General features: G+C 39.3%; 1 pseudogene; it reads left to right on the forward strand.

The window, feature by feature from the left end:
- The first annotated feature begins 8,497 nt into the window (after positions 1-8,497).
- On the forward strand, positions 8,498-14,386 carry LOC143635408 (ethylene-responsive transcription factor 2 pseudogene; annotated as a pseudogene).
- Positions 14,387-20,962: the final 6,576 nt, after the last annotated feature.

Raw genomic sequence — 20,962 nt, forward strand, 5'->3', positions numbered from 1 at the left:
CACCAACTACCAGCATGGCACGTGCGTAGGCCACAGTTGGTAGAACAGGAATACTATTCAGCCGGCTATACCCTCTTGGAAACCTACCTTCGGCTATAAATACCCCAAATGGTATGATCATCTCATCTTATCATATACTATCTTGTATCTTACATATTATACCTGATATCTGCTCTAGCAATCTCTTAATATACATTTATATTCAAGAGCAATCTAGTCTGATTCTCACGCCGGAGGGTGGTCACAAGGAGGAACCCCCCCCCCCTTCTCAGTGACGAGCTCACGGTGTCTGTTTTGCAGGTTATCAGAAGAACCATCTTTGCCAGATCCAACCCCTCGCGGGAAACATCTACTTAACCCCCAGATTATCCGTAATCTGCCCGGGGTCCATTAGTGTTTCTTCATTGGCGCTATCCGTGCATAAAAGCTAGAACTTCATTTCTTTTCAGCTTTTTCAAACTTCTGGAAAGTTGGTTAATGAAACTCCGGTAACCACAACCCCAGCTACTGGGGGGAACACCGGCGAACACACAAATTTTACGAACACTACCCCGGTTACCCAAGCCAGGGCAAGTGCAGTAAACAACCATCCCCTGGGATTCAGTAATACCCAAGCGGAAGGACAACAGACGAGACTCCCCCGCCAAACACTTGAACAAGTTAAAGCGTGGGCGGAGGCACGTCAGAAGGAATTCCAAGCTGAGTTGGACGAACGCTTGTGTTCCGTCCAACAGGCTGACGAATTTGGAAGCACTCGACAACAGCTCAACATGAGCAGTGAGTGCGAGTCCTCGGACGATGATCGGGAGGAATCCGACACCGACGCAAACCCTCGCCTTAAGGCGAAAGGGAAGCGTAAGGAAACGGACTTCCAAACGAGAAGGAATTTCGGAGAAACCTTCAAACAAAGGAACACGGGGGGAAACCCACGTGACTTCTCCAAAACCTTCAGACCAACTGCTGCAAACGCGGGAACATCCATGTTTGCAAGGGACATTGCGGAAGCAATCGCCCCGAAAAGTGCCAAACAGATGCCTAACATCGGCACTTATGATGGTATATCCGACCCAGATGATCACCTGAACAGATTCATAGCGGGGGCAACCGTCAGCAACTGGACGGAACCCACGTGGTGTTATATGTTCCAGATGACACTGGTTGGAGCGGCTAGAGCGTGGTTTGACCATTTGCCGGTCCACCACATCTATGATTGGGCGGACTTCCAACACAAGTTCAGCCAACACTTCAGTCAACAGAGGAAGTATATTGAAGAACAGTGGACGATCCTCAACTGCGTTAGAGATAAGGATGAACCTTTACTAGACTTCATCACTAGCTTTAACTCGAAAAAGCTGAGTCTGGGCGTTATAAGCGAAGACCTTGTTCGCGCCGCTTTCATCCAAGGCGCCGAATACCCAGAGCTTATCCGCACGTTGACGGGTAAGGATGGCATGCCATCCACATGGGATGCCATCATGACGGCAGCCAAGCGCTTTGCCGAAACAGAGAAGCAATTGGGTGGGAATTTGCCCCAGACTACAAACTTCTACACGCAGAGGACTAGAGAAAACAACGTCCAGACCGCCCGGCAAAACAAAAGGAAGAAGCCAAGCATGTGGCAGTCAAGGGTAAACTTTGACACCTCATCAGGCTCTCGCTCCCTAGTAGGCGGAAGGGGTAATACACACCCATCAAGCCGACACCCCAGGTGGACGCCGCTCACCAAAAGCGTCACGGAGATATTTGCCACTGAGAAACTCCCATGGCCAAAAGCTCCAACGGTCCGGCAACGACCTGACGCGGATCAGAGCAAATACTGTGACTTCCACGGCACAAAGGGTCACACCACTGAGAAGTGTTCATCCTTGAGGGATATTATTGAAACATTCGTCAAGGAGGGCAAGCTTACACACCTGGTGGCATCAATCAGGAGTGGAGGGAAGAATGACAACCGATACAAAGGCAACGGACGAAAGCCCGTTGACATCAGCATTCACATGGTTCGTGGTAACATCAGAGGAAAAAAAAGACGGACGACAGAACCATGCGCTTGGAAAGAAGCTGAGGTTCGCTTCCCGCGAGTGCCAGGAGGACCCAGCAAAGAAGGCCCTATCGTCATCAAAAGCCAGCTGGGGCACTACATCACTTCCCGCACTCTTGTTGACAACGGTGCCTCGTCAACGGTTATGTACAGGCAGTTCTTCGACAAGCTAGACGACGAAGACAAGGAACGCCTGGAAACGGTCTACGCCTCAATGGAAGGGTTCGACGGCAGCACAAACACCCCCCTGGGTATCCTATCTTTCCCCGTCATTCTTACGGACGGGAAACACTCCCGCACAGAAGACGTGGACTTCGTCGTAATGAGGAAGCCACACCACACATACGATATTCTCTTCGGGAGAGACGGGATGGCAAGATTCAACGCCGTGGTATCTTCAGTCCACGGCATGATGGGATGGCCAACTGCTGAGGGTGTAGCGATGATCACCGGTATCCCCCAGGTATGCATCGCATCTGTCTCATCTAAACCCAAACCAAAGATGGCTAAACCAACCATCACCGAACCAGAAAAATGGGCTTTCAATGGCAAATACCCCGACCAGGCGGTTACCATTGGCCCAACAATCACTGATCCTACGCGCACATTACTCAAACACTTACTACAGAAAAACGCTGACATCTTCGCATGGAAACCAGCAGACATGACTGGTGTACCTCGAAGTAAAGCAGAGCATAAGCTCAAGTGTGACCCGGCTTTTATGCCGGTCATACAAAAGCGTAGAGTAATGGGGGCGGAACAAGCTAACGCGTGTAGAACCCAAGTCAAGGAACTCCTTGACGCGGGCATCGTACGCGTTAGCAGATATCAAACTTGGGTTGCAAATCCCGTTATGGTACCGATGTCTAACAAGCAATGGCGCATGTGCATAGATTTCAAAGACTTGAATAAAGCATGCCCCAAAGATTGTTACCCGTTACCCGAAATTGATCTTAAGGTAGATTCGTTATCACCGTTTCGCCTTAAATGCTTCCTTGATGCGTATAAAGGGTACCATCAAATCCACATGGCCTTTGACGATCAGGACAAAACCGCATTTCGGACGCCCGTTGGCACATTCTGTTATCAAATGATGCCATTCGGACTTAAGAATGCCGGGTCCACATACCAACGCCTGATGGACAAAGAGTTTCATGCCCAAATTGGGAGGAACTTGGAAGTATACATGGATGACCTGGTCATCAAAAGCCTTGACCCAGAAGCGATGTTGAAAGACATCGAAGAAACATTCAACACACTCAGAAGGATAAACATGAAGCTCAACCCGAGCAAGTGTTCCTTTGGGATGGAAGAAGGGAAGTTCTTAGGAGTCATTGTTACAAAAGATGGCCTCAGAGCGAACCCTGAAAAGGTCGAAGCCATTATCAAAATGGAATCACCTACTACCATCAAGCAAGCTCAGACACTGAACGGACGCCTAGTAGCACTTAACCGCTTCTTGGCAAATCATGCGGATAGGTCGTTCCCATTCGTGTCGACGCTGAGAAACTGTCTAAAGAAAACGCACTTCCGCTGGACACCAGAAGCGGAAGCAGCATTTCAAGAAATTTGGTCACGCTTGATCGAACTCCCAACGCTCACAGCACCAGAAGCGGGAGATGAATTAATCCTATACCTCTCCGCCACAGATAGAGCAACCGGGGCAGTCCTGTTAGTCGAGCGAAAAGGCATCCAGATGCCAATCTACTATGTTAGCCGTCTCCTAACAGACGTCGAAACTCGGTACTCTACCCTGGAAAAATTAGTCTTAGCACTTGTACAGGCTTCACGCAGGCTAAGACGATATTTCCAAGGTCACCAAATCACTATTTTCACCAACTTCAAACTTGCAAACGTTTTAGGCAAACCCGAACTTTCGGGACGCCTAGCCAAATGGGCAATAGAATTGGGAGAATACGCGATAAAGTACAAGCCAAGGCCAGCCATAAAAGGCCAGGTCTTGGCCGACTTTATTGCCGAAGTCCCCGCATCGCGGGAGAAAGAGTGCCAGGACGAGGCTCAACCCTCTCCAGCACAAGACATCGATGATGTCTAGCGACTTTACACTGATGGAGCGGCCAGCAACGAGGGCTCAGGCGCAGGGTTAAAACTTACTAACCCAGCCGGCCAAGAATACACTTACGCTATTCGACTAGACTTTCCAAGTACGAATAACGAAGCTGAATATGAAGCATTCTTGGCCGGGTTGAGGATTGCGCGTAAAATGGGAGTAAAGAACTTGGAAGCCCATGTGGATTCCGTGTTAGTAGCCAATCAGATAAACGGGACGTACACGGCCGTGAACGACACAATGGCCCTGTACCTCGCTCAAGCAAAAACCCTCATGCGCGATTTTAATGATTGTAAAGTCATACACGTCAAGCGTAGCGAAAACAAATCTGCGGATGCGTTAAGCAAGCTTGCGTCATTAGCTTTCACCCACTTGGGAAAAGACATCCGCATTGAACTCCTTGGAGCACCATCAGTCCCACACAAGGAAGTCTGTGTCATCCAAACCGGCACAGAAACGTGGATGACACCAATAATAAATTACCTTGCGGCGGGTATACTACCAGAGTCAAAAACACAGGCAAGAAAACTACGCTGTAAAGCACTGAACTACCAACTCATCGATGACATCCTTTACAGACGTAACTTTCTTGGCCCCCTCCTCAGATGCGTTGACGACCAAGATGCCAACTACCTCCTAAGGGAAGTACACGAAGGCATCTGTGGGATACATGCAGGTCCACGCGCAGTTGTAGCTAAGTTAAACAACGCGGGATACTTTTGGCCGGGGATGCATACGGATGCGCTGGCGTACATCAGAAAGTGCAGGTCTTGTCAGCTCTACGCACCCAACACGCATCGCCCGAAGAATGAACTTGTTCCAGTCACCTCTGCATGGCCATTTCAGAAGTGGGCCATCGACGTGACAGGCCCATTTCCCACAGCAGCAGGGAACGTCCGGTTTCTAGTGGTCGCCATCGACTACTTCACCAAGTGGATAGAGGCAAAACCCTTAGCCCAAACGACCGCAAAACATATCAAAAAATTCATTTGGGAATTTATTATTTGTCGTTTCGGGCTTCCACAGAATTTGGTAAGCGATAACGGCACCAACTTTGCTGACAAGAAGCTACAACAGTGGCTTAAAGAACTTCAAATCACCCACACCTTTACCTCGGTGGCGCACCCGCAGGGTAATGGTGAGGTGGAAAGAGCAAATAGGAGCATCGTCGACGGCATAAAGAGAAGACTATTGGAACACAGATCCGGCTGGGTGGACGAAGTTCCACACATACTTTGGGCACACAGAACGATGAAAAAGGCAAGTACGGGAGAAACCCCGTTCAGCCTCACTTATGGCACTGAAGCCATGGTCCCGGTCGAAATTGGTCTACCCTCACCAAGGGTCATGATTCAACCAGAGGACAATGATGCGGAAAGACGGTTAGACCTTATGCTAACCGAGGAACGCAGAGACTTAGCCGCAGCGCGTGAAGAGAACTACAAACGACAAATGCAAAAGTACTACAACACGCGGGTAAAACTCTGCAACTTCAATGTAGGAGACTACATATTGCGTAACAACGAGGCTTCGAACCAAGAGCGCCCAGGAAAGCTGACCCCTGTCTGGGAAGGTCCGTACGTTATCAAACAAGTACTGGGAAAGGGCGCATACCGGCTCGAAAGGCTCGATGGCACTCCCGTCCCATGAACATGGAACGGGGCTCAATTACGCAAATGTTACATGTAGATCAATTCCAAATTTATAAAGAAAAGGCCCAGAGCCACTTCTAATGGAAATGATTCTCCTTAGAACATCGACGCTGATGATTTTACATTTATACTTTTAACTTTCCACACGGATATGCCGGTTTTCACCGCATACATAAGTGTGAAAGAAAGCCGTTGAGTGGGGAAGGCGGTAAAACCCGCATAAACCCAAAAAACGGCAAACCTTCACGCAGGTCAGTCATAGGTAAACTTTGGTCATCCCACTAAATGAAAGTGCCGGTCCTAACCGCACAAATCATGAGAGGAAACCGAACCTATTGACAACCGCGCGTCGAACGGTTAACTTATCCAAAACACTGGGAAAATTGCTAAAATAAACTAAAATATGCATGCGCAAGTCATGTAACGTTTATAACGCAAGTCCCAAAGATTCAAAAGTAAGCGGGAAAATACCCCTTACCTTGGCAACCAAGTAACTATAAGACGGGTGCGAGTACAGTGTTAAGGCAAAACCCTTCACATACTTAGCACCTGCAGGGAATTGAAGCCAAAAATACCTCGACAACCAAGTAACTATAAGACGGGTGCGGGTACAGTGTCAAGGCAAAACCCTTCACATACCTAGCACCTGCAGGGAATTGACGCCAGGAATACCTTGGAAGTAAAGTAACTATAAGACGAGTGCGGGTACAGTGTCAAGGCAAAACCCTTCACATACCTAGCACTCCGCAGGGAAATGAAACCAAGAAGGATCTTCTGGGCCATGCTTGCAGAAACGGGAATAACATCCCCGCATAGCAGGAACGTCGAGAACTAGATTGTTTGAAGCTTCAAGATGGAATTGGTGGTTTTAACATAATTGATCACTATGTTCAAAACTACCAAAACCTCATGGAGAATCTACACAACTAGGACTCAACGCTCCTGACTTGCGAGGAGGTTACAGACCTACCCGCATCATACCCAAAGATCAAGCAGGAAAGTCGGGAATTTCTGCAAGTGACATTAGGACTTTCGCGGGAAAAATCCCCATGGAAAACCTTAAAACTAAAACCTTTTCAAAAACCCTTTGCTTAAGTCCAAAAGTTCACCTCACTTTATTAAACATTCATGAGAAGAACATTGGACTGGGGGGACTTGAAGAGGTAGGTCCCAGCAGAGCCCAGTTGGACCCGTAAGACTCACCTCAAAGAGAGACGTCTGCGCAGTTGGACCCGCAAGACTCACCTCAAAGAGGGACGTATGCGCAAAGACCAAACTCGCAAGACTCACCTCAAAGAGAGACGTCTGCGCAGAAACCAACTGGATCGGCGGGACCCACCATGCTCAGAGACGTGACGTCCTTACGCGCAGTACGCTAGCTGTTCCAGCAGGAAACGCCTCCCAATGGTTTCCAAGTACTCCGCCTGTTCCCGCAGTTACGGATACCAGCCATCAGGGAAGGCTACCCGCGCAGCAAGGCTACACGCACAAGGCTTAACACATAATAATTCAGTAGTCACCTGAAGAAGGAATGAGCAAGCCGGGAACAATCCCGCACTTGGGCGGGAGGGGGAATACTCCCGCCCAAATGAGCCAGTCCGTACGATACTGAAAGATCTTTTGTACTGTACCTGACGAGGTATGGGCAAAAGATCTGACCAAAGATACGACAGCTCATTGACAACAGTATGGCGAGCAGCATGCTCTTGTACTGTATGTCACTATTAGCCGCTGCCTACTCACCAACTCCTGTCATACCACGTGCATAGCCGGCAGTTGGTAGAAAAGGAATAGTACACAGCAGGCCTGGTCACTGTCAGCCGCTGCCTACCCACCAACTACCAGCATGGCACGTGCGTAGGCCACAGTTGGTAGAACATGAATACTATTCAGCCGGCTATACCCTCTTGGAAACCTACCTTCGGCTATAAATACCCCAAATGGTATGATCATCTCATCTTATCATATACTATCTTGTATCTTACATATTATACCTGATATCTGCTCTAGCAATCTCTTAATATACATTTATATTCAAAAGCAATCTAGTCTGATTCTCACGCCGGAGGGTGGTCACAAGGAGGAACCCCCCCCCCCCCCTTCTCAGTGACGAGCTCACGGTGTCTGTTTTGCAGGTTATCAGAAGAACCATCTTTGCCGGATCCAACCCCTCGTGGGAAACATCTACTTAACCCCCAGATTATCCGTAATCTGCCCGGGGTCCATTAGTGTTTCTTCAGGTAGCAATACTAACCTCGACCAGCCGAAAATCCGCTAAGCGCACAAACCACCATAACGATCTCTGCATAAGCAAACCAAAAGTAGTCTTCTTAGCAATAGAGGAAAAATGAAAGTCGAAAAAATGTTCAAATTGTTAAGTGATCTAAAAAACATAAGTTAATTACCAAGGGCTCCACCATCAGAAGCAAAATCAGAAAAGAGTAAACATCAGTTACCAGGAGGATGAAGATGAAGAAGCAACGGCATTTGGGAGAGCAAAAGACTCGAATAAACTCATTTGGGAGGCACGTGTAAAGTTATGAACACGTGGAGAAGCCTGGAATGAATAGAATTATAGAAGTGTACAAATGAAGCTCAAACAACTATTAAAGCGTAAGGTACTGATGATAATGCGTCAAGAAGTTCAAAATTAAATATATGTATAATTTGGGTATAGGTTTATCATCCAAGATGAATCATGAAGATGACATTACACAATGACGTCAGGCCGTCATCAACAAGGCAAGTAGCAACATAATTCACGTGTCTAAACCCAAATCAATATTAATATTTTGCAGTCACAATATAATATTTTATAATTTTATATTAACAACCTTCTAAGAAACATCCGCTTCCACATATCAAACAAAACGGAAATAACTAATTAATTTACAACTTTCTATTTAATAATAATTATCCACAGATGCACGAACCTGACCAAAATATCCAACACCTATTTAACCCAAAACAGTCTCATACATATTTTCCTCAAAACACCCACAAAAATCTAAAACATTTTTGTTACTCATTTCGTGCTAAACATGATGCAAAGTAACGGGTTCGAATCCGAATCTGCCCTTCTTGAGTCCATCCGTCGGCATTTGCTAGACGATTGTGTCGTGAACTCGATGTTTTGCTTTTCGGACACTTGGGGTGAAGGTGATTTGTCCTTTAAACCGAATGATTCGGATGATATGCTCATCGCTCGGTTTCTTCACGAAGCGTTGGACTTCGAGTTTATTATTGATAAAAAAGAAGAATCTACTTCAACCGATATGCCAGCAACTTTGGAAAACACCAATGCTATTAAAACCGAATTGGAGTGTCAATCTTTGACATCAGAAACTAACAGGGTTAAGCCACAAATAGGGAAACATTATCGAGGGGTGCGACGACGGCCGTGGGGTAAGTTTGCGGCCGAGATTCGGGACCCAGCGAAGAATGGGGCCCGAGTGTGGTTGGGGACATATGAGACTGCAGAGGGCGCGGCGTTTGCGTATGACAGGGCGGCATATAGGATGCGCGGTTCTCGTGCTTTGTTAAATTTTCCACTTCGGGTTAATTCGGGTGAGCCAGAGCCGGTCAGGATAACCTCGAAACGGAGGGCGACATCGCCTTCTCACCGAAGAGAAGAGTGAAGGTAGAAGCAGAGTCCAATTTGTAGTTGATCGACACTGAGTGTGCAAGTTGGTCACATTTGTTTAGTTTTTAGATTATTTAGTGTATTGGCTGCTTTTGTGCATAAACATGTTTATTATTTTGGTATTCATTAGACATGTAGAATTCTAAGATGCCAAGATGGTATTTGTGCATAATTTGATAATATCAACTAAAGGGTTATCAAATTAAATACTTCTAATTTTAGTAATTAAACACTTTTAATTTTTAGTCATTGACCGGGATTACCAAAAAAACACTTTAGACATGTAGAATTCTAAGATGCCAAGATGGTATTTGTGCATAATTTGAAAATATCAACTAAAGGGTTATCGAAATTAAATACTTCTAGCTTCAGTCATGGCATTGGCCGGGATTACTAAAAAAAACACTTTAGACATGTAGAATTCTAAGATGCCAAGATGGTATCTGTGCATAATTTGATAATATCAACTAAAGGATTATCGAATTTAAATACTTCTAACTTTTAGTCATTGGTATTGGCCGGGATTACTAAAAAAAAACACTTTATCTTCTGCTGGCATTCCAAAAAAAAACAGGATACTCTGTTAGTTTTTTTGCTGATGTAGCATTTTTTAATGATGTGGCATTCTTACGTTGCATTTAAGAATAAAACTAAACTTGTCCTACATCTCCACTTCATATTTTATATAAAACCCTAATCTACATGCATAACCACCACGACACCACCCCCCACCCAGTCACCTCCACCTCAACCGACCAAATTCACCGCCGTCGCACCACCATATGCCGCCACAAATTTGAAGCATAATAAGAACTAACAGAGAAAATATAGGAAGAAAAAAAGTAGTAAGGAATTGATGGGCTATGCATATTAGCCCCACGCCCCCACTGGCCAGTAATATTTGATGGGCTATACGCCTGTACCTGGATTATGGATTACCGTGTAACCTTTCTGAGCCCATAAGCTGTGTGCCCCGGAACCAGCGGAAATTTGACTAGTATATAATTATTTTATTTTATTAAATAACTAGGTGATTAGTTAAATAGCACTTATGAATCCATAAAATAGCAACTTAATTAAGATGTCTACAATTTTATGTTAAAGCTTGCAATGTTAATAGTTTACTTTATTGAAAAGTTTTGTTAAAAAATATATATTTTTCTACCTAAGCGGTTTAAGGTAGAAAATAGCCGTAACTAAATAAGAACTATGAAAATAATTACGTGTAATAATAAAAAAAGAGAATATGTTGGAAAGACGTTTTCTAATCATATTTCAATGAATAAGTATAAGTATATATGCGATTCTCACAGTTTTAATTTATGTCATTAGTATCCATTAGATTTCTTAATAGTGATATGTTTAACCGTATAGGATGAAATAAATAATAGTTAATGTAAACAAGCTGTAACAAATCAAGAAAATATTATTTTATACAAAATATTTGATTTGTCAAGTATTACTTTGAAGAGTAAACGTAAAGGGTAGGTTTAAAATTTAGAGATCTCAGCCAAACAAAATAAATTTAAAAAAAATAAGCTTACGGTTTTATTCGATATTTGATATTCATATATTTTTGCTTCATGTACAAATTTCCAAAATCTTTCTTTGTTTCTACGGATCTACATCCTTATATTAGATTGATTATTTATTATTTTAGTTTAAATTGTAGTATGAGTCTTTGTGTGTTTCCAATCTATTCGTTTTTCTAAACAACATTTGCAACCATCCTCAATGCCCAGGTAAACCTTCCTGGGCTAGGATATCACACGTCCGCGATTGAATTTGAGCATAATTCCTGGAAATATTAATCAGTTATATTTGGTAGTAATTTATTAGCAGGGCCGTCTCCGAAAATTCATTATAATCTTGAGGTCTGGTACAAGCAGAAAGAAAAGGACCCCTAAAATCACGTTTTCAAAATTTCAATTATGTGATAAATAATGTGACAATTTTACCACTAAGATTGTCTTTCAAAAGCCAAAAACAAGAAATTAATAAAAGCAGGTTACTAAAATAACTCATATAAAACACAAACAAGTTACTAAAATAACTAATATAAAACACGAAATATACTTGAGGGAATTGAACCCATAACCTATGTTGCTCATAGAGTAAAAGGCCAAAATCCTTTTTAAGATTTGGTTAATCATGCATCTTTTATCCAAAATGTTTCTTATTTCTTTTATTTTTCTTTACTTCCAAATTGTTAACTCCTATTTTCATCAGGGATTATGGAAAAATCAAAGTTTGTTTGAAATAAAAGTTAAGAGTTTAGTTATTATTATAATTCAATGCCGAGGGACTAGAAGGTAATAATTTTAGAACTCGTTTCACTATTGTGTCTCCTTCATGTGAAGATGTGGAAGATGATGGGGGTGGTGGAGTATTGAGAAGATGGATTAAAATGAGAGAGAAAGAAATACATTAAATAAAATGCATTTTTATGTATATTTGTTTATTGTTTTTTTTAGTATAATAATAATAATAATAATAATAATAATAATAATAATAATAATAAACAAATTGGACAGAAAGACATAATTGCTCCTGACTTAACGAAAAAATAAACCGAGTTAACGATTTTGACATACTTGGCAAGAAGTGGTAAACTTCAACGATCCAATTCTAAAAAATAAACTTTATGGAAAAAAACGTATAATTGACCAAACCTTAGGGACAATTTTGACACTTTACTCTTTATGTACTTTTATCGATGATTAGATTTGCAAAACCAAGCCACCGCAAGTCTTTTTCACAATGACCTTGTCGCCTCCTCATTGTAATGCGCGAGCTTGTATTTACAGGTTTAATATAATACTATTTATATCGATTCAAATTAAAATCTATCTATTATAATAAAAACCTACAATTTTTGCCACTTGTCAACACCATGGCCCTCTTCATCTTTCTTTCAACCAATTTTCATATATGGTCCTTATCTTTTAAGTCATTTCAATATATGACATTAACATTATAGGTTTATTCCAACTAAATTCATTACTACATATAATAATTATTCTCCATATGGATTGACAAGAGACGATTAGTGAATTTTGAAGTGTTAATTAAAGTGTTTATTATGGTTTATATTCAAAATAATAAACATTCGATTCACAATATGTGGAATGAGAACAATCGACTTGGACTAAATTCTGATAACGTTAGCGGCTAAAACTTAGCCTTTAATACCTAAAAATACATATGATTTTAAAATTAAAAGTTTTCGGGTTGACCCGAAACCTAGAATTCGGACCCAAGAACCAACTCGAATTACTTCGGTTCAGGTTCGGGTTAGTATTTTCTTGGGTTCGAGTTTCTTGGGTCAGGTTAGTTTGGGTTTAGATACGGGTTTTCTTGGGTTGGGTTTCATGTTACTGGTAAAAGTGGCAGCCCTACTTTCAAAGATTATAAATAAGAATCACTACAATCATTTTTTGCAACTTTAAATCTTCTAATATTCTTTTAACTCAGAATAATCACTATTATTTGAATATGGTTTTAATGTTATTATGTATTTTTTTCATTTTCATGGCAATTACATTCATATGAAATAAACAAATCATTTTGTTATATTTAAATTTTCGGTTTTTATTTTGTTTGATTATACAATTTTTAATTGTAAAATATAAAGTCAATTAAAAATTTGTCATACACAGAATATTAATGACAACAAATTTATCACGATCAATCAATTTCAAGTTGTAAAGATTTTAAGGATAATTATAGCATCAAAGTTCAGGTATATGGTTTTTGGGATAATCATGTTTTTTTTGTATAAACTGAATAGATGTTATCAAATGACATTATATTAATTGATTAAAAGCTATGACATTTTTTTATTAGTATCATGGATATATATTATTATTTATCTAGAGTTGGTATGTACTTTGAGAACCTTTTCTGTCACACGAACAACTATATATAGCTATATCAAGAGTTATAACCATGCCTATATGTTACTTTATTAAGAGTTACAAACAGCAATGGACTAAAAATTTTGATTTTTGATAAACTATGTATACCTACTAATACAATCATAAATGCAGTGTAAGGAATTTTTACTTATTTGTAATATATTTGTGTAATCTTAGTTATGTAATTTTTGTAATTTTAATTTAATTGTAATTGTATTAACAATATATGATCAATCTGTTGACTGTATTTCACTTAATGGTCAACGTTTAAAATTCAACAATTACCCGTGTAATACACGGGCCTCAAACTAGTAAAATATAAAGTGTATCATAATTCAAATGGAAGCTTCCTACTTCCCAGCAAACCGTGACGACTTGTGGACTATTTCCCTATAAATATAAATATTTCCACTCTATCTTTACTTCATTCCAAATACTTATTATACTCCATACATTTATTAAAATCTTCTACGTTACCAACATCCAACCTTATTATTAACCATGGTGACACCTGATGAAGTTGCAGCTCTTGAATTCATCCGGCAACACCTCCTCGACGAATTCGATTCGTCACCTATCGACCAAATCTTCACCGATTTCACCTCGTGTAACTCTAACTTCAACTCTTATGATATTTGCATCAATGAATCCTCATGCACAAGCAGTTCAAGTTCAGGTTCAGGCTCATCTAATAATAATTACACTAGTAGTCACTATGGTACGGTCGAGTTTTCAGAAACCGAAAAAATCAATCTGGAAACGGAAAAACATGTTAAGAGAAAAGACTCAAAAGAGTGGAGTTATAGAGGAGTGAGGAAGCGGCCGTGGGGGAAGTATGCTGCGGAGATAAGAGATCCGAAACGACGTGGATCTCGGGTTTGGTTAGGTACGTTTGATAGTGCTGTTGAAGCTGCGGAAGCATACGATAGAGCTGCGTTTGCCATGCGGGGAAGTAAAGCGATTCTGAATTTTCCACTTGAGGTTGCGACTTATAAGAAGACGCAACCTGAAGTGGATGGTCCAGTGACACAGCCGTCAACTCGGATGCCGTTTTGGAAATAAATGGCCGTTATAAATATAACTGCCAATGAGAAATATTAAACTTGGAGTTTGCCTCATGATTTGGAAACCGTTGTGATAATGTTATGGATATTAATGGGAGCATATATGTAGCTGTGGAGTTAAAACAAAAATGAAAACTTTTTCTTTGGGTTTCTTATAAAAATGAGAAATATAATATCTTGAGTTCTATACCAATCTTAAGGGTTATTGAATCAGTTATAAGATATCATGTAATGATTTTAAGAGAAAGGATCAAATAAGAAGTTTGGTTTTCCTAAGAAGGCTAGGAAGGAGGGTATTTTAGTCTACTATCTTAATATTGAAACCCACTTAATTTAATTTCAAAAACCCATTAATTAAAACTCACTTAGTTAAAACCCACTTAAATTTTCACTCATCTCCTACAACTACCACCGCCACCATCTTGCCGGAGAAGTCTTCGGAAATTTCGCCGGAAAATAAAACACTATGAAAAACACAATGAAAAAGACACAATGTAAAAACACAATGGAAAAAAACACTATGAAAATAAAAACACAATGACAAAAACACAATGAGAACACAATTAAATAACACAATGTAAAAAACACAATGCAAAAAACACTATGAAAAAATTAAACACAATTGTGTAACACAATTTCGTAAAACACGATTATAATAAAACTCACCTTGTAAAAACCCACGATTTTTTTTTATTTTTATAAAGAAATATGATGCTCATATAAAAGATAAAAAAAACACTCGTTTTTATGGTGAATTTGTTTTGAAAAAAAAAATGTCGTATAAAAAAGTTATGGACGTTTTAAAATGATGTGGGTATTTGACATGTGTCTTGCATGTGGAGAGAGAAAGTCAACAAATGTGTTATCCCTATTATGCCCTTACCCTTGTTTTGCACTTAATGATCTCTCTAATCTAATCTCAACCATTCAATTCTCAAATGAATGGACAAGATTATTTCTTATCCTTTCTAGAAAAACCAATCTTCTTATTATAACTCAACCCATGATTTTAATACCTGAATGATACATGAATAAGCATATAGTAGTATTCTGGTAGAAAAGGGTCATATCTTGATGGTAATTTTCCTTCACTCTAACTTAAAAGGTCCATATGATTCTGTAAAATTTTACTTATTTATAGTAGAGTAAAAGCAGCTAATAATTTTTTTTAAAAATACTTTGAATAAAAATCTGAGATCAACTTTATATTTAAGAAAATGGGAGTCTAAGATTTCTGACTTAAAGTTACATTTATCATCAACAAACTAAGGTCAAAACAAATCATACGTTAGGCTCAAAGGTTTATATTAACGTTCAGAACGTTAAAGCTGAGTTGACAAGGAATAACGAGTAGCATACCACTCCTTTCATGGGTTAAGGGTGTTAAATGCTAGGTGGGTTAAAATGTTAACAGACTTTAAAATCTTCCATACACACACAATTATTTAAGAATCAATTTTACGTTAAATAAACAGAAGTAAAGGGGAGTTAACAATTTCCTTAGGGTTAGGTGGAGTAAAATAGGGTAAATTAGGTGATGCGGTGCCTACGTGGAGTTAAAGAGCATGAATATATACCCAACGACCTTATGTCAAAGCATTGATTATCAAAGTTCTTTCGCATCCTGTATTTTTTTGAACGGCTTTGCTGTAACCTAGTATGGGTTAGACTCCATTAAAAACAAGATTGATTGAGAAAATAAGTAGAAAGTTGAGATTGTTATGCTATATTTATTAAATTAAATTTAGCATCTGTCAATCGATTAAAATTTTAAATTATTAAAATTCAATATTTCTCCAACTTGTATATTATTAAAATTCATTTGTATTTTTATAATATTTTTATATTAAGCACATTGAAGCCACATGGTCCATCTATTCTATCTATCATCAAATAATCAATAATAAGTCATGCGTGATGGTACGGGGAGAATGGAGGAAAAGTGTGTCACGTGGTGCTCAGTTAACAAAAAAATTAATTGTATTTTAGAGATGTAATGGTGGAGGAGAAATTGAAAGGAGATGTGTCATAATTTTAGTGGTTATATGAATAAAAAAATAATAAAAATCAGATGGGATCCACAATTTTGGCTGAGAAATATTTCTTAGGTGCTCCTCTTCCCGGTCACTTCTCGAGGGGGGGGGGGGTGTTCAAACCCAATCTCAGCCTCTTCTCTCTCTCAATTTCTTCCACTACAGGTGGTCTAATAAGTAACGGTATACTCTCTTCAATAGTATTTTCATTTATTTATTTATTTATTGTAATAAATGGCAGAATGGCACCTAATGCTTATTTATAGTAATATTATGCGTTCGAGTCGCACAAAGTAGTAATAAGTTTTAAGTAAATTTTTATGGTGTTTACTCCTCATTTGAAGAAAGAAATTTTTTAATGTATGGTAACAAAAGCCTGTAGCACCAAATGTTTATTTATGGTAGTATTATACGTTCGAGTTGCACAAAATAGTTATAAGTTATGACCTATAAGTACATTTTAAAGGTGTTCATTCCTTATTTAAAGAGAGAAAAAATTTCAATACAAATATGAGACTTATTTTTTGTTTTTATTTAAATTTTAATTGTGAATATGGATGTCCCAGTGTCGGAGTTAATAGGGCAAGTATCAGCATCATGCAATTTTAACTTTGACTTGGACTTTTATTTCGAACCCATGTGAAGTTTTCTTGTTTCATCAAACATTTTTGACTTTTAGTTATTATATGACTTGGTCAAGTCAATATATCAACTTTGACTTAATAATTTGCTACCTGTCGCAACAAGATCACGAGATCATGCAGCCCTACCCCTACCCCTACCCCTACCCCTACCCCATGATTAATGAACAATGACGAAGAACCTTAAGAAGAACAATAAAATAAAATTTAGCAAGAAGACCAAGTCTCATGATATCTTTGTTTAATTCGCTTGATGTTTTCCTATGCTCAATCTGTTGTTTCTAGATATTGTTTTCTTCCTTTCTTCAAAATAGGCAAAGTTCATAAAATGATAAAATAGGCCAATATTTAGAATTCAACCAATTTGGGCACCACCACTAACAACTTGTATTCAACCACAACCTCTTTGGGCTCTACTAGTCATCAAGGGAGCCCTGCAGGTTCTACATAGGGTCGTCCCCAAAATTCGTTAAATATTTTTTAGCTGAATGCGAGGAAAAATTTGGGCCTTAAGTAAAAAGGGTTTATAATTGGATTTAAACAATTACATTTTTAAATGGGTTTTTTGGGTTGTGCAATTTTTTTTTATAAAAGTGGGCTTCAATGAATTGGATAATTGGTTTAAACAATATACAATACATTTTTTTTTCAAAGTCGACAATGATCTTAGCATCAAAATGAGTTGACACATCCATTAATTGACATGCATGTTGGTTGTACCGGTTATAGAAGTGCCCAAAGATGATAAATAAGACTAAGATAATATATTGTCTATTAACGCGCTTCAGATGTGCCTTGCAAACTCTACCAACATTTCAAGCTAGCTGGTTGGGCTATGAAGTTGTCTGGCCGAATTTAGGCAGAATTCCAACGAAAAGGCTCGTTCAGTGCCCAGTTGGTTATGCTCCATCGGTGGTGTCTGGCATCCACCTCTTGGCCGAAATGGTGCCTAGCTACACAGGCTCTCAGCTAGTTGGACTCCAACAGTGCTGACTTCAAGCACCTTGACCGAAATGATGCCACTGACTGGACTCTAGAGGTACCTGACTTAGATGGTTGCCACTTTCCAATCCTCCCATCTCTCATCCGAGGCGATCTCTCAAACTACGACGCCTTTATACCTCCCTCCCTCTACCGCCAAGCATCATTCATACAACTTTAGGTCTTTGTATGTTTAGGCTTTGAGTTATAGTTCAGGATTTGTATTAATTTGTGTCTGCCACATAATAATTGAGTTTTCTTATATTCCATAATTATTGGGTCACACTTTATTAATTTCAACACTCGATTACGTGTATGTTCAACTTCTTGTAACACCATAGACAATTACCACATAAATCATGGACGAAAGTGTAATGGAGAGAGGTGGCGGAGTGTCGCTCCTTGCCACCTCATCCACTTTAACACCCCACCCCCTCTTCTCGCCATTAGAGTAGCGCCTGCCTCACCCTAATATCACCATCGTTACATATTTTGAATTGTTTTTATTCGTCTAAACTATCAGCATCACCATGATTAACTAACCCCTCCATTACACTTGTTTTTTTGGTTGGTTAGTTTAAGCCCACCGCCTACGTGATATGACACTTTAACTAATCAAACCACGCCAAACCTTGAATATCAGCTATGTGTTTTGGGTTCAATCAAATTGTTTCTGGTGGGCTTTAAGCAAACCCAATATAACTACTACTACTACTACTTCATGCATCACAAGTCATACCCAGTCTCCCAAGAAAGCAGTTAAACAAACCCCAAAGAAAGACAATACACAGTTGAACAACTCCTACTTATTATTAATAAAAGTATCCAACAACTTAAACTTTTATCTTTCTCAAGTTTCTTGAATCCAATTCAACCATCTCAAATGAAAACATGCAACTTCTTCATCCTCATTTTCTTGATCTTTACATTCATGCAAGTTCTTGATAGCAAACTCACCTCTAAAGTATGCAACCATGATAAACCCCATCTCAAGTTCCCATTCAAAATCAATTCTTTTTGCAAACACAACCAAACCATGTTGAGTTTTCGCGATTACGGCAACTTGGGTTTTAAGTCCATCTCCTATGATCCCAACAAACTCACTTTAACCGACCCGAAAGATTGTGTTTTCGAAGTGTTCTTGAATCTTAATCTTGATTCTACGCCATTTCGGTATTATCATGTTGTTAGAAGTTACAAGTATTTGAATTGCTTTAATCGTTTGGAGTCTTTCGAGCCGGTGCCATGTTTAAGTGGTTCTAAACACTATGTTTATGTTGTGGATTCGTCTTTGCATGTGCCAAGTTCTTGTGAGGTTGTGAAAACGGTCATGATTCCGTTTTCGTATAGTTCGTATGTTTCGGATGATAGCTTCGGTCTTGATTTGACTTGGGACTCTGCTGGCTTAGAAGATTTTGGTGTTCGGTCCATCGGATCAGGTAATGCCTAAGATATAAACCATGTCTTATTGTTAGGGGTGTGTGTCGGTCGGTTCGGTTCTAGGTTAAAATCCAACAACAAGCCGATGTTTTCGGCTTTTGATTTTTGAATACCTTTCGGTTTTTGGTTTGGCTTCAGTTATGATTTTTTTGGTGGGCTTGTAAATTTCGGACAGAAAAAAACGGGCAAATATTTATGAATTTGTGCATAAACTTTTTTGTCAGTTATTAATTAATTGATTATTGTACACTTGGGCTAAAATATTTTGGTTAAACTATATACTAAACTAGTATAAATTAGTTAAAGTTTAAAATAAAAAACTATAAGTTCGGTATGTTTTTTCGGTTTTAGTTACACGCAAAACCAAAACCGAACCAAAGTACGGCTTTTAAGAAAACATAAAAGCAAACCGACGGTTTTTATTTCGATTCAGATTCGGTTATTTCAGGTTGTGTTTTTTAATGCACGCCCCTAACTCATTTTTAACTTTTGAAGTCAATAGTCAAGATATTAACTATCAAAATTTGAATTTCGACTTTCTGGTTCATATATAATTACTCTTTTGGTACCTATTTTGGTTTCTAATATGATTATTTCTTTTCCTTTCTTTTTTGGCAGGATTAAGTGTCATAATTTTGGTATTTGTGGTTGTGGGATTAGGATATATGAAGGTATATTATTTGAAGAAATCACCTAGCAATCAACATGAATTGGAGATGTTACTTGGAGAACAACAAATCTTGTAGAAATTAGATTGTCAAAATGTAGCGAGAAAGCTCGTAGTTAGGAATTATAATTGTTACTAATGTGAGGCTAACTTACTTGATAGTAGTTCTTATTTTCTTAGTAAGAGGTTTTGGGTTCTAACATAAACAAAATACTAGAACCTATAACCATTTAGTTGTAAGTCTCACACATTTGTCATTAGATTTTTGCCACAAAAGACGTATTTATATAGCAATTTCGGGAGTAGAGTATTAGGAGTACTGTAAGTTAAAGATAAAAGAATTAGGTTGCTTGAAATATGTTTAGGTTCCAGTTAAATCTTCAAAACAAATGTGGCATGATTGTAAAGTGTTGATGGAATCCCTCCAAAAGTGCAAATGACCATACTTTCCTCTTTTTTTTTTCTTTTTCTTTTTTGTTTCCCAATAAAGGGTCGAGCCAATTTCATCTTCACAAATGACTTGTGATAGGTAACGCTTGCCCAATGGCCAGGAATAGGATGGATGGCCCGGATGTTCCGGGTTCAAGTCCTGATTCTGACCGGATTTTCCTAGAGCAAAAAAACCGTCATGCCTTCGGGCGTGTTGAACCAACTGGGTTTTACCGAAAACGCCCAAGCTTTAGTTTTACCGAAAAAGAAACTAAAGCACTAATTTTGAACCTAAATCATTACTAAAGGTTCCTTGTATCAATAACTTATGTTTTTCTCTCTAAAGACTTTTCCTCAGTATTTAAATCAAATAAAATCCACAA

This window comes from Bidens hawaiensis, unplaced genomic scaffold, assembly GCF_021521415.1.
Source record: "Bidens hawaiensis isolate Kalapana, Puna unplaced genomic scaffold, B.hawaiensis_p1.1 tig00007499_1, whole genome shotgun sequence".
Classification (NCBI taxonomy): domain Eukaryota; kingdom Viridiplantae; phylum Streptophyta; class Magnoliopsida; order Asterales; family Asteraceae; genus Bidens; species Bidens hawaiensis.